Source organism: Penaeus monodon, chromosome 4 (assembly GCF_015228065.2).
Source record: "Penaeus monodon isolate SGIC_2016 chromosome 4, NSTDA_Pmon_1, whole genome shotgun sequence".
Lineage (NCBI taxonomy): Eukaryota > Metazoa > Arthropoda > Malacostraca > Decapoda > Penaeidae > Penaeus > Penaeus monodon.
This window is the reverse complement of record NC_051389.1, coordinates 25,100,635-25,105,413: the sequence shown is the minus strand read 5'-3', so window position 1 is coordinate 25,105,413 and position 4,779 is coordinate 25,100,635. Positions and strand designations below refer to the sequence as shown.

The 4,779-nt window shown below is 44.4% G+C and overlaps 1 pseudogene; it reads left to right on the top strand.

Moving 5' to 3' along the window:
- LOC119598718 overlaps window positions 1-3,559 on the top strand; it is a 3,714-nt pseudogene extending 155 nt beyond the window's left edge.
- Window positions 3,560-4,779: the final 1,220 nt, after the last annotated feature.

The window sequence follows — 4,779 nt, the reverse complement described above, 5'->3', positions numbered from 1 at the left end:
CTCACTTATTCCTTTTGTTGGGTCATTTACAGCTTCATTTAAGGCTATGATTATTTGTGATATCTCATACGAAGTACAGGGGAATGAGGGCCCAAAGAGCAAAGCCGCCTACGATTCCTGTGCTGAAGGTTTGATGCTCTCTCAGCAGGACAGCAATGAGTACGTGCGCGCCGCCCTCCTCGCGGCAGAAGAGGGCGTGCGAGCGGCTGCCACGGGCGCGCTGCCCCTAGCGGCACCCATCGTGGAGCGAGTGGGGGGCTGGGAGGCTGTGGATGACTGGGCGTGCCGCGGAATCGACCGGGTTGCTCAAGCGGCCCCAATCATCACGAAGCCAACTGAAGAGGTAAAACTGGAACGGATTGCTAAAGAGACACACACACAAAACACGAATTGTTCTAAATTTCACTAATAAGGATGATGCTCATTTCTTCAGAACCCGTGCAGGAAAATCACTTGCAATGTGGAAGGATAAAACGTATATATTGTTCTATGAACTCTATCCCTAAACGAAGAGTGTTTGCCCAATATGTCAATACTGGAATGTCATTTGGCAGCGACGCAGCGGACCGCAAAGCATTAGTACCGGTAGGTGAACCAAGGGCACAATGGGAGATATAGATTCAAGAGAGATGTGATGTTTTTAAAATGTCCCTGATAAATGTGCACATTTACTTAGACAATGCATGTTTTAGATTATAATTATGATTGCTTCATTTGTAACAAAAACATTCAGATCACGATGTCCGATCGAAGCATATACAACCACGCACACACCAACAGTTAGTTATACATATTGTTTGTGTGCATCCCTGAGGGTTATACAGTATGTACACAGAAACCTAGACATCTTAACACGCGATGTATGTCTAATAACATCTTATATAAACCGACACATCCACACGCGTATTGCACAATTAATGAAAAATCTTTACCACCTCCAGATCGTAAGCACGACCAGGGAGCGTATGTTGATGGCCGTGGCTGGGACAGGCACGGTGCCCATGTCCTTCTCGGCCGCTCTCTCCGCCAGAGCCTCCAGCACGGTCGGTAGCATCGCCTTGCATGTGGGGATTAATTGATTCATGAAACCGATACTGATTCACAAAGGCGATGTAGGTTGCTTAGGGATATACAGCTAAGAATGTTAATTCAATTATTTTAAAATTACAACTGAGGTTTCTATAAACTAAACCCGTAGCTTTTTCTGACTCAGTAGTTTTTCTTTTGTTAAATAAGGTTTGTTGCATTTCTAAGGAATAACTGATTGTATCTGACTATGTGCTTTGGCGACAGCAAAAATCTAGCCACTGGGTGGGCATGCCAGCCCAAGTCATTGCCGGTCTCTAGCCCGGGTAAAAAGAGAGGGATGGCTGCAGGAAGGTCATCCGGCCATAAAAATAAAATTAAGGCCGCGGTGGCCGAGTGGTTAGAGCATCGGACTCAAGACTGTCATGACGGCAATCCGAGTTCGAGGGTTCGAGTCACCGGCCGGCGTTGTTCCCTTGGGCAAGGAACTTCACCTCGATTGCCTACCTAGCCACTGGGTGGGCAAGCCAGCCCAAGTCAGTGCCGGTTCTAAGCCCGGGCAAATAGAGAGGGTTGGCGTCAGGAAGGGCATTTGGCCATAAAAAGATATCTGCCAGAACCTGATCATCAGCATCATATTTGTTGCGAAATAATGTGTATTTTACCATATTAGCATATTCTATTCCTTCTGTCCGTACTGTTTATATATTAGTTGCTGCCGAAGATTGACAGATGACTGGATACCATGAAATAAAAACCCCTGCTGTGGCATTTCCCTATTGGTGGCAGGTTCCCTTGGTTTCTTCATCGTCTAATATAACAATCCTGACCAACTGCCTTTCATTTCATTCTTGTTCCGCGTGGCTAGGTTACTTTGTAATTGCAATGTGCATAATCATAGACATAGCGATGAGCATAATGAGTAGAAAGCAACCGATCTGTATTTCTGATGAACATCTAAAATGAAACGAAATATATTGCAGGTAGAATTCATGTCGACGCTGTCTGGAGGGCAGGCTGCCAAAGGTGTAGCAGAACGGATCGTGAACAACGCTAACACGCTTCTGGACAGGTACTTGCCAGCCAAGCCAGGAGATCCAAGAGATACAGGTGAGATTAGTCCTGAAATACGTTCATGACTTTTTTTTTTTTTTTTTTTTTTTTGAGCCGCCGTGGTCACAGCATGATACTTAATTGTAGTTTTCATGTTGTGATGATCTTGGAGTGAGTACGTGGTAGGGTCCCCAGTTCCTTTCCACGGAGAGTGCCGGTTTTACCTTTTAGGTAATCATTCTCTCTATTTATCCGGCTTAGGACCAGCACTGAACTTCATCGTATCTAGGTTCGATTTACCTAAAATTATGTAAATCAATGCGCGTGCTTATATACGCGCGCGGGCGATGCGTGTGTGCATGGATGCTGCACCCGCACACTCGCATGCGGCGATTGGTGTGTGCACTTGCACTGATTTACATAATTTTAGGTAAATCGAACCTAGATACGATGAAGTTCCTTGGGCAAGGAACTTCACCTCAATTTCCTATTTAGCCACGGGGTGGGGAAGCCAGCCCAAGTCTTTAGTTACATGTCCATAAAAAAAGTAATTTTTTTTGTATAACTTTTCAATATTACCACAATTAGAAGACAATTTAGAATTTGCTAGATTACTAAGGGTATCAATGAAATTCCCAGTTGGAGATTCGGGGATGTGGAGCCCTTTTGACCAAAACCAAAAGCGGCTGTACCGTACCATGCAAAATGTTGCTTACCCGAGACTGAAACACCACATGAAAGTATAGAGGGCTCCTTCTCTGTCTCTCTTTTGGTTAGTGATATGTGAAACTTTTCATTAGAAATGTAAAATACTTTGCTAGATACAACTACATTTTTAAGAATACAAATGCAGACAAACTGAGCCACTGTATGAGTCAGAAGACATTCTGAGATGAGGTCTATTTCATACGACTTTGGACGTCAATCAGCCCCCAACACTGTACAGTGAAATTAGCCGTCAGCCGAAAAGGAAGAGGAAGTTTTCCATACCCATGCGCCTTGTTTCGGTCAATGTTCCATATGAACTTACAGATCGGACAAAGACTAGGCCCTGTTTTTCCAGAGGAGTGTTTGCTAACATGCAGGAGTCTTTCAAGTCTCGAGATCTAAACAGAGCTACAAGAGAGATGATTGAGTCGAGCCGAATCGTGTTGATGAACACCTGGAATGGGGGAACAAATTTATTGCTTCTAGCAGGGTAGCTTGTTGTGATGTTTCATTGTAAATGCATGGAGACAAATATGGCTGAACTGATGAAATAATATAAACTGGCAATTTAGTATACAATAATTTTATTTTACAGACTTGGGTGGAGGATAGCCCTGAGACAGGCCATGGCAGCATATGAGCAAGAGAAAGGATGGCAGCACTAAATCAGCAGAGAGTCCGGGCATGGCAGCCGGGGCTCTCAGCAGACAAAGAGAGACAAATCAGGAGGACAAGGGATTAGAAAATAGTCACGTTTGAGGATCTTGGACCATGACCGACCTGAGACAGAAAACCATGGCTTACGCTTCAAAATTTGATGCAACTGAATCTTTCTTCTAAAGTGTGTTTCCCTCATCTAACCATGCAGTTTCATTCATCTTCAATATTTAACCTTCCATTATGCTAATGCTGCCATCTCATAACTTGGCAATAAACATTCATACTGCATTTTATTTTTTAAAAATTCCCCAATGAATTGCAACTTCCAGGGTCACTATAGAGGAAATAACAGACATTCAGATACACGGAAATTTGAATAATATGGAAGCCAAAAGGAAAGATAGATAAAACAATAATAAGTCAATATAGTGAAAATAGTTTCTGCACACAAAACAAACCTCATAGGGGGGGATGAGGCACTAACAAGATTAAGAGTTAGGAACAGACTGGAGGTGAAGTTGGAAAATTAGAGAGAGTTCCAGAGCACAAAAGGGTTAAATGCTGGGGAAGTAAATAAAATATTTAGGACCTGATATAAAAAGAATTAAGTAGAATGGAAATGCTAGGTATAAAATTGCAAAGACTGGGTGATGACCCCATGGATAATTATTTTCCTCATAGTGTTACAACATCAAAAACTGGGGAAGCAGTGTATATGCATTTAAAACCTTTATTTCTTTTCATTGTAAACATGCATCCAGTATTTGCGGCTCCTTGCCCAAGGGAACAACATGCCGGCCGATGACTCAAATCCTCGAACTCAGATTGCTGTCGTGATGGTCTTGAGTCCGATGCTCTAACCACTCGGCCACCACGGCCGAGTTTTTAGAATGGCGCCTATGTGGGAAAACTTTCCACTTGGCAAGATGGGATCGAAACGCTGCCTTTCCCACGGAGTTGGCGCCTATACCCATGCCGCCATCAGATGTCAAGTTCATCTTGGGGACTACTGTCCTTCTCATGAGGTTTCACTGGAGCTCGCGGGCGGCAGTAGCGGTGGTCGCCTCACCGCATGGGGAGATCTCTTCCCGAACTACACTGGACCTTCCGCGATGTATACTCGGTCAAAGTGGGGCGGTCCCCAGGTCATCCGTGATTGGCCGCTCCCCGTGTGGGGGACGAGGATTTCGTCGTAAACATTGTCGGGTCAAATAAAAGGAGCACCAGTCAAAAATTCAGTAGTTGTCCCGTGACTTCTGACTTGTGTGCTCCCTTCCGCCATGTGACCTTCCCCCTGCTCCGCTGGATGCTCTCTCACTCCCACGCTCCTGA